Raw genomic sequence first — 10,581 nt, forward strand, 5'->3', positions numbered from 1 at the left:
TTAAAACATGGCTTATTGATTGCAGTTAGAAGGCGTTGAATGTCTTGCATAACTGAACGTTCAAATATTTGAACTTCTGGTCCGATCATGTCCAAAGTTGGAGTAAATACTGAGGGTGGCTTGCACCCAGATAAGTTGTCATCCATGGGACTAGAGTAAATGATACTATTAGTGTAATAATCAGTGGGCTAGCCGTTTGCACATAGTTGTCTCTAGACAGTAGAGAAATGTTTTTGAATTAATGAATTGTTTCGTAACTGATTGTTGGTTATGTAGACTATATATACACAGATACATATATATATATTTGTTATTTCAGATACCCTGTTACCACTAAGGCAGGAAGATAAATTCTGTCTGTCCTGAGGAAGGTGGTTTTAATCCACCGAAACGCGTAGACCTGGCGTTCTAGTCACAAAGTTCATCTGGACTACTGAGGAAAATTGAATTTTGCCTTGTCATGTGTCCCTACGTGTTCCCCATTATATGTGTCAAAGCAAACAAATTCATTAATAGGGACAAGAAGAAGGGCACATACAAGGTTTCAAAGAAAGTGGCTTTATTGCCAATAAAAGCTGCAGCTTGAGATAATTTGCAGGAGTGCAAAGTGATCTGTTTTTTCAGTAAGCAAGCCAGTTCTTATATACAGTTTTCAGAACCTGGATGCATTAATGATTAACAATGACATCATGGTGTGACCATGCTAGAATTAGGTCCACGTGTACATTACAGTATCAAGGTGCATTTCAAAAATATGTCTACGTTCACAGTTTACATTATTTGCAATACATCTGACCATGCAGCTATAGGTTAATCTTTAAACTACCGCCGCCTCCTGACTTTCAACCTTGCCTTGACCGGTTATCTGGAAATGTCAATGTGCAATGTTGATCTGATGTCAGCAGAGGCCCGTGTTTTCTGCTTTTCCATACAGATGACGCACTTGCTATCTATGTTATCTATGCTGAGCAAACACTGCCCTTTCACTTAACCGGGCGAGGGGCAGAACAAACTTGGCACGTCCTAGGTCAGCGAGCGATTCTTAGAAAGGTCTCGCTGAACTGACTCTGTACATGGGTGAAAGCTAGTAATACATTAAACAAGTAGGAGCTACAGTAGAATGAGCACGCACACGTTCACCATCTATCCTTTTCTGGTTTTAGCTGAATTTCAGACAACTTAATTTAACTCTCTGTGTACCAGCTGTGCATCATGGAGCAGCATTTCATTATGACTAGTGGGCTTATTTTATTAGCAAGCAGGTTAAAGACAGAAATTAATATAAACTACGGTTCAATTTAATATTTTCATTCAACAAAGGGCCAACTTATTTTTCATCTTTTACAAATCGACCCTTTGAACCTCAGTTTAAAATAATTTCATCACGCAGCATATCACAGTCTAATAATTATATTGTTCATTCTTATCAATGTCAGAAATGTCTATGTTCATTAACTCAGTAGTGGCTGTTTGCATCAGCATTCTTTCTTTTTCCTTTAATTTCCTCACTGGGCATTTAGTCAACTGTCCCAATAGTTGACAGCACATTGGCAGGCAATTAATTAATAGGCAACAGCCTATTATTAGTAGGAAAATTGTTATGAACACCATTCCTATCTTCCAACCCCATGCGCTCAACCAACTCCAAAGTGAACCTCCTATATCCCATGTACCAGACTCCTGATGTGCTTCTACACCTATATGATGTAATCTTTTTATTGCTTCCCTGACAGTAACAGAGGTGTCAGGGACATAGGTACAGCAGGACGCCCCTATAACTGCACAGACTCCTCCCCTTTCTGCTAGCATCATGTCAAGAATCATTCTATTTTGTAATGAAACTAATCTCACAGCTTGAAGCTCTACTGTAATATTTTCAAGTACACTTGTAGTTTCGTTTATTGTTGCTTCGAGTAGTCTGGCTAATCTACGTATATCCCTTGAGTTGATAGATGGACCAACCCATGGTATTATTCCTTTAAATATATCACCTGCTATTTCTGCTGCTGTATCTCTTTGATCCACACTCCTTCTGCCTCGCCGTGGTGCATGTCTTTGCATGTCCCTTCGTACTTCCTTTGTGTCTTTTATCGCTATAGCAGGTAATACAAAACCTAGGTGACAACAACCACTCCAACTTGTTGGAAGCCATGTATAAGCCTTATCTCCACAAATGAAATAAATTGAGTCACCTACGTAAAATGGAATGCTAATATTTCCGGCCGTCATTTCAAATGTCATATTGCAATTTGTACTATTGCCCACCTGATAGGTCCCGTTACTCTTAATACAAATACTCCCTATTGCGTTGTGTTTTCTTAATTTTAACTTCAAAAATGGTATATTCTTATTTGCCTCTTTTGATGGGCCTGCTATCCCAATGCTTGTATTCTGAGTTGGAAAGATTGGGGTAAAGATGTCAGACAGGGGAAATGTTGCATTCTGCTCTACTACCTCCGTGCAATTTCCCAGTGTCAGAATCTCTGCCATATATTTGTTATATAATGTTCCTGCAGGCGGAGCCATAGTTGCCCCTGCACCACCAGAGGCGCTTTTCTTTAAATTCTGTAAAACAGCTATTATCTCTATCTTTACTATTGTTACGTAAATAGCGTAACAGGATGCTGCGCAAGGCAGTGGGACTTGAACCAGGGGCAAACTTTGGTCTACCGAAGCTGGGAATTGCAAACATATCCAGCAATCTCCCCTTGGTAATATTTTATTGGTATGATGCAACAAAGTCACAAAAGTATTGTGGTGCATATCTTCTCTGTGGGCTATTTCTTCAGGTGACAAAGTGTATGCAGGTATTGTAGCAGGTGTTGTTGGTGCTGGGATCAATTTTTCCATAGGATAGAACACATCTAATAGATATACAGTAATTAATGCTAGCAATAACAGACAGAATATCACCCCAGGTATACACATTTTAGACTTGTACCATTTTTTCTTCATTTTTAAAGCTGTATTTTCCCTATCCATACCTATCTATTCTTATACTCTTGTTAATTGGATGTAGAGCTATTGACGACACTATGTTGTGAATTATCACTGTGAATTTTTACTATAATATAAGCTAAACACACAAAAAGCATGAACACATATAAGGTGAGGCTGTAGTACAGGATATATTGCGAACAACTATTCGTTAATATTTCAGATGGTCTCTGAGAATTTCTTGGTACTTCCCGCCTCCCAAAGATATGCATGTAAGTTTTGTAATGCACGACCCTTTGATCATATATATCAGTTGGTGGTGCAGCCACACTTACTTTCACAGGAGTGTCCACTATACCTCACCCCTCAGGTAATTTTCTAAAGCTAGCTGTCTCGACGACCTGGAAAAAGTTCTTTGCTGGTTGCTGCAGCAGCACGGGTGCTCGCAGTGACAGGAGGACTCGCAAATACCTCCCGGATCAGTTCATCTACTAATGGCTGCAGTGGCACGGGCACTATGCAGCTACAGGAGGACTCGCAAATACCTCCTGGATCAGTTCATCTACTAATTACTGCAGTGGCACGGGCACTATGCAGTTACAGGAGGACTCGCAAATACCTCCTGGGTCAGTTCATCTACTCAACGTTGAACTTCCCTGATGAAGTGTGCTAAACTTTTCTTGTTCTGCAACTGAGCTATTACTCCTGGTGGTAGTGTGCAATATACCTTAGTTGTATTTTCTTAGTCTGAAAGTACTCTACTCAAGGCTTCTTGTAATGCTATGCTATTTAAATCTCGCATTAGTTGGTATTCTAGCTGATCAAATACTTCCTCAAGGCAAATGAGTGCATTTTCATTGTCTTCCTCACTGCTATTCTCAAAGTCAAAAATTGTCGTCAAAATATCTGTTAGGATGATATCTAGTAGTAATACTTCACCTACTTCCTGTAGAAGATCAGGTACTGGAATCACTGACATTTCATCTCCTTCTTCTTGGTAGATCTTAAGTTGTACCTTTTTTCCTCTTTGACTGGTTCTGGTGTTGGCGTGTGTTGCTGACCTGTGTCTTGACTGGATGCCGTCTCAGTGGGTGCCCTTTTTATATGGCTGGCATGAATCCAGGATTTGTAGTTGGTGCACTTCACTGCTGTCTTTGTAGCGAGCAGCACCTGCTGCGGTCCCTTCCAGCGAGCTTGGAGGCAGTTGGACCTCTGGAATGCTTTGATGAGCACCCAGTCTCCAGGCTTGAACTTGTGCCCCTCGACCTGCAGCGGCTCTGGAAGTGCTCCCTTCACGTGCTGGTTGATAGAAGCAAGAGTACGTGTAAGTGACATGCAGTAATCATTCAACAGTTCATTCGTCATCATAGGCAGAGCATTTTTGTCTGGAACTCCCCAAGCTACCATCGGCAACCCAGTGACAATCTTGTGTGCACTGAGTTTGGTCTTGGCATCTGGTGTGCTCCTCATGCTCATCAGGGCAATAGGTAAGGCATCCATCCAGGTCAATTTTGTGTCAGCACATATTTTAGAGATTTTGGCCTTGAGCACGCCATTTTTTCTTTCCACTGCGCCAGCGGCCTCTGGATGGTAGGCACAGTGTAGCTTCTGCTGTATTCCCAAGGCTTTGCATGTCACTTTTATTAGTTCATTACAGAAGTGACTGCCATTGTCTGAAAATATTGTTTTTGGGACCCCAAAACGTGGGATCAACTCCTTTATCAGGCACTTGGCTGTTGAGATGGCATCATTGCATTTTACCGGGTATGCCTCTATCCATTTTGAATACATGCACACCACCACCAGGATATATCTATACTTATTTGTAGGGGGCATCTCCACATAGTCTATTTGCAGGGCTTCAAATGGCATTGTTGGCTTCTGAAAATGTCCCTTGGGTACTGGAGCAGTCTTACCCACATTGTACTGTGCACATACCATACATGTTTGACATATCTCCTGTGCTATCTTTCTTATGTTCTTGTTCACCCAGAATTTGTCCATGCAATTTACAATCGCATCCCTGCATATATGTGCCGGGCCATGCATGGCCAAACACATAGAGTAGACCATCCTGTCTGGTAACATATATTTATCTTTGGCACCATTCATCCAACATCCTTGAACAAATGACCCGTTCTTTGACCAACCCATCTGTTCTTCTGCGGTTGCTCCTTGTTGCATTAATCTTATACCTTCACTTGTTAGATCTAGTGACTTCACTTCATCAGGTAATTCTTGGACCGTTAGTACTAGTGCTGCATTATTTCTTGCTGTCTGTTTTGCTGTATTGTCAGCAAATGCATTTCCCTGGCCTACCTTGTCTGTAACTTTCTTATGAGCACTGCATTTAACTATGGCCAATTTCTTTGGAAGTGCCAAGGAATTAAGTAATTTAGTGATCAGCACTCCATGCTGTATCTTTGTGCCTTGTGAGGTAATAAAACCTCTTTCCTTCCAGAGTCTTCCAAAGGAATGTGCCACATTAAAGGCGTATTGGCTGTCTGTATATATGTTAACACACCTTCCTTCAGATAATTCACAAGCTCGTGTGAGTGCCACAATTTCTGCTGCTTGTGCAGACAACTCAGGTATCTTACAGGACTCAACTACAGTTCTATTTGTTACAACTGCATAGGCTGCTGATGTATTTCCATCCTCTGTTCTAAGGCAGGACCCATCCACCCACAGTTCTCCTTCAGCATCTGCATAGGGTGTATCAGTCATGTCAATTCTACCCTTCGTTTGTTCTTCAGTTAACAGAATACAATCATGGTCTGAATCCACTAAATCATCAGTGGGGACAGGTAACAGAGTGGCAGGGTTAAGCACATTGCATTTGTGAAGTGTCACATGTGCTGCGAATAAACAGATCTCATACTGCGTGAGCCTGGCATTTGTGAGGTGCTGCGTGCGTGTCTTATTCAGTATCAGCTCTACGGCATGTGGAACATAGACATCAACTTCATGTCCCATTATAATGCTTTCTGCACGTTGTAGTGCTAAGGCAGTTGCTGCAACAGAACGTATACAGGAAGGTAAAGCCTTGGCTACAGTATCCAAGGTGGCAGAGAAATATGCGCATGGTCTTTTGTGGTCACCAAATTGCTGGCATAGAACCCCAAGAGCACTCCCGTCAGACTCATGGACATAGAGTAGGAAAGACTTAGAATAGTCTGGTAGGCCTAAAGCAGGAGCAGAGCAGAGAGCTTGCCGAATGGCAAGGAAGCTTTGTTCATGTTCTGGCAACCACTGAAGGGGTTCGGGAGTGTCCTTGTGGGTCAGGGCCAATAAGGGTTTTGAAATCAAGGAGAAGTTAGCAATCCACTGTCGACAATAGCTGGCCATACCTAAAAAGGCTCGCACCTGCTTTTGGGTGCGTGGCACTGGTGTCTGTAGAATCAATTTAATGCGCTTGTCATCCAATCTTCTCTGCCCTTTCGACAGGATGTGTCCTAAATAAGACACTTCCTGTTGAACAAATTGTAGTTTCTCTGGGGAAACTTTGTGACCACGTTCAGCTAGGAAATTCAACAAATTGATGGTGTCAGTTATACATTGTGGCTCAGAGTTGCTGCCAATCAGCAGGTCATCTATATACTGTATTAGCACAGAATCTGGTGATAAATTGAAAGTATCTAGTTCTCTTTTCAAGGCCTGATTGTAAATGCTTGGGCTTTCTGTGAACCCCTGAGGAACCTTCCTAAAACAAAAGGTCCTCCCGGAGACTGAGAATGAGAACAGATACATGCTACCCTCATCTAATGGAATTGAGAAGAAGGCATTCTTCAAATCGATCACTGAAAAATATGCCATTTCTGGTGACAATGTTGACAGTATTGAGACTACATTGGGGACGACCGGGAACTGAGGCACCACAATCTTATTAATTTCCCTGAGATCAAGAATGAATCTATAATTCTTTTCAGTAGTATTTCCATCTCCCTTTTTAAGGACCGGTAAAATAGGGCTGTTGCAAGGACTGCCTGTTATTTCTTTCACAATCCCTTCTTTGAGCAAGTCAGTTACTATATCCTGCAACCCCTTTAGGCCTTCTGGAGCTATTCTGTACTGAGGTATCCTTGGTAATTTCACATTCTGTTTAATTGTAATTGTTACAGGTGTCATGTTCATCCTTCCTGTATCATTTTTATGTTTCGCCCAAATTCTTGAATCTATTTGATCCATTATGTGTGCTGGTATATTTTTTATTCCTATTGACAGTAAACAGTTGTCTATTTCCTCTGTCATTGGCCCATCTACTTCCAAGAATACTCCATCTGCCCTACACGTAATTGTTGCATTCATTTTCTTAAGCAAGTCTAATCCCAACAAATTAAATGCACATTTTTCTGATATTAGAAATGAATGGGTGTCCTGTAGTGGGCCTATACTGTATTTCAAGGGAGCCGAAATTGGGCTAGTTACAGGTATGTTGGTGAATCCCACTGACTTATTTATTTTTCCCGAGAGAGGAACATCTGGAAACTTTTTCTTTGTTAAGGAGGAATTGGTGGCCCCTGTATCTATTAGTAATTCCACAGGTGTACCTTCAATCTTACCCCTGACATATGGTCCAGTGGGATCTACAGGGATTACCATCCTCTGTATTAACTCTCTCGGGCCTCCCTATCGTGCATAATAGTCCCATTCCTCTTGGGGCCCTTCCTGATATATTCCATCGTAAGGGTGATGCACCTGCATTTTTGGTATTTGTGCATTATCAAAGAAATTTGTGTTGGGGGGATAGTCTGTAGGGGCAGGTTGTGAGTCACGTCCTTGCTGTTGATAACCAGCTCTTCCCATGCTCCTACCCCGACCTCTTGATCTCCCCATCCCACCCCCTCTCTGTGACTGTTTAAGGGGGTGTGGGCATTGAGCTCTCCAATGATCATGACCCCCACAATTAAAGCATCCTTGTGTGTGTCCTTGTTCATTTGTGGTGGTATGCTGTGCAGGGGGAGTAGAAAATGACCTTTGTGGACCCCCACGGCCTCTTCCTCTACCCCTGCTTCTTTCTCCTCTGCTGCTATACTGGTTCGCCTGCTGAATCAAAACTTTAGTTTTTAACTCTTTTAATTTGTTATTTTTACTTTCCAAGTCCTTTTTACCTAGCATTTCGTAATACTGTGCCAATTGTAAAACTTCTGTTAGTGGTTTGCATGACCAAGTAGGGTTGTATTCTAGAATCCCTTTTTTAATAGATGGTTTTAAATTATTTACAAAACAAGAGACAAGTGCACTCTGTGTTGCTTCCTTTTCAGTATCTAAACCACTTGAAGCTGTGAAGACTTTCTGTATTCTAGCGAAAAACCCAGATACTGTTTCTTCAGTGTCTTGAATGCATGCATTTAATTTTGACCAGTCTATTTGTTTTCTGGGGATCAGTGTATTTACTTTAGCCATTATTTTTGCTGGTAAGTCTCTAATCTCATCCGATATATCATCTCCTCCTTTTCTAGTTTCTGAAGTTATATCTGAAGTTATATCGTCCCATTTTATTTTGAAAAGTTCATCATCTTCTCTCCTTATTTTTCCCCAAATGTCTGGTGGCAATATTATAGAAAACATTTGTTCAATGTCATCCAATGTCAGAGTGCCAACTCTTAGTATTATTTCTGTTTGTCTGTACCATTCTTCTCTGTTTTGTCTAATGTCTGGAAACTGAAGCGCAAATCTATGTAATTCAACATTTGACCATGGTGTGTGAACTTTAATGGTGGGCTTCCCTTCCTGACTTCCTGGTACTTCTCTTAATGGCAGGGCTCTAGAAGTGGAAAGAGTACTATCTTCTTCTTCTTTACTTTTTTTCTTTTGTATACATTTTTGTTGTAGTATCAGAAGAGTATCTATCCATTCGGCTAATATCTGGACAGCCTCTAGTATCTCTGTGCTTAATGCCCCTACATCATCTATTGCTGCTGAGATCGTGTTGCTATGAGCACGGGACAATCTGTCAGGTTGGGGGTAGCTGTGTTCCTCTGGCCAAAATTTGGCCCAATCTTTAAACCAGTTGTAACTTTTTTTGTCCAATTTATGCAAAGCACTGCGTTGAAGTGCAGGCGTGAAATCTGGGGGGAAGCGACATTTTGCAGTACGCCATGCAGAGGTACCACTTTTCATAACGTCCATCACCCACTCGTGTATCATGTTCTGTTCTTTTTCTGATATTTTTTGTCGTAACCCTTGTCTACCAGAGTGAGAGAGAGGCGTGTCATGTAGTGATATAGGTACTGTCTTACTAGGTGGTGATGTATCTCGTGGTGTGTGTGTTTGTGCTGCTGATGGAGTTTGCATTGTTTGTGGGCTGTATGGTGGTGGAGTTGTTAATAATGCCTCTATTACAGGATCTTCAGTATCTTCCTGTTGTAAAGGAGCAAATTCATTAATAGGGACAAGAAGAAGGGCACATACAAGGTTTCAAAGAAAGTGGCTTTATTGCCAATAAAAGCTGCAGCTTGAGATAATTTGCAGGAGTGCAAAGTGATCTGTTTTTTCAGTAAGCAAGCCAGTTCTTATATACAGTTTTCAGAACCTGGATGCATTAATGATTAACAATGACATCATGGTGTGACCATGCTAGAATTAGGTCCACGTGTACATTACAGTATCAAGGTGCATTTCAAAAATATGTCTACGTTCACAGTTTACATTATTTGCAATACATCTGACCATGCAGCTATAGGTTAATCTTTAAACTACCGCCGCCTCCTGACTTTCAACCTTGCCTTGACCGGTTATCTGGAAATGTCAATGTGCAATGTTGATCTGATGTCAGCAGAGGCCCGTGTTTTCTGCTTTTCCATACAGATGACGCACTTGCTATCTATGTTATCTATGCTGAGCAAACACTGCCCTTTCACTTAACCGGGCGAGGGGCAGAACAAACTTGGCACGTCCTAGGTCAGCGAGCGATTCTTAGAAAGGTCTCGCTGAACTGACTCTGTACATGGGTGAAAGCTAGTAATACATTAAACAAGTAGGAGCTACAGTAGAATGAGCACGCACACGTTCACCATCTATCCTTTTCTGGTTTTAGCTGAATTTCAGACAACTTAATTTAACTCTCTGTGTACCAGCTGTGCATCATGGAGCAGCATTTCATTATGACTAGTGGGCTTATTTTATTAGCAAGCAGGTTAAAGACAGAAATTAATATAAACTACGGTTCAATTTAATATTTTCATTCAACAAAGGGCCAGCTTATTTTTCATCTTTTACATATGTCATATGTGCATGATGAATATGCATATGTTCCCCTTTGTCCGAATAAAGACACAATTATAGTTGTGTCCAACGTTAATATGCCAGTTATCCAGTCCTCGTGAAAGCAACGAGTATTAGGCCTATGTTGCCAACGTTTTACATTGTGCACGTTAATTCATCGAATTGTCCCCGTTTCTAGGCCTCATAGGGCCCGGACACCAGATTCGAGCTACAGTCTCCTGAAACCACTCCGAGGAGCGATGCAGCCCCTCCCGTATTCCTGACCCTTCACTTACTTTCTGCCAAGCAGCGCGGTGCCCGGCCTGGCCTGCCTGCCTGTCTGCCAAGAATATGTTATGCCTCTAGTTATCAGTTCAGCTCCCCGGCTTCACATTCCTAAGCTAACGAACCGCATAAACATCTTCAGCTATAGTCTAG

At 41.6% G+C, this 10,581-nt stretch overlaps 1 long non-coding RNA gene across 1 annotated transcript; it reads right to left on the reverse strand.

Moving 5' to 3' along the window:
* Positions 1-537: 537 nt before the first annotated feature.
* LOC144817707 (uncharacterized) lies at positions 538-9,427 on the reverse strand. Its single transcript, XR_013606943.1, has 2 exons — positions 9,352-9,427; positions 538-4,236 (listed from the first exon to the last, which is right to left on the reverse strand). It is a non-coding gene; the product is annotated as an uncharacterized LOC144817707 (long non-coding RNA).
* Between the last annotated feature and the right edge of the window lie 1,154 nt (positions 9,428-10,581).

The sequence above is a fragment of the Lissotriton helveticus genome, chromosome 2_1, assembly GCF_964261635.1.
Source record: "Lissotriton helveticus chromosome 2_1, aLisHel1.1, whole genome shotgun sequence".
Classification (NCBI taxonomy): domain Eukaryota; kingdom Metazoa; phylum Chordata; class Amphibia; order Caudata; family Salamandridae; genus Lissotriton; species Lissotriton helveticus.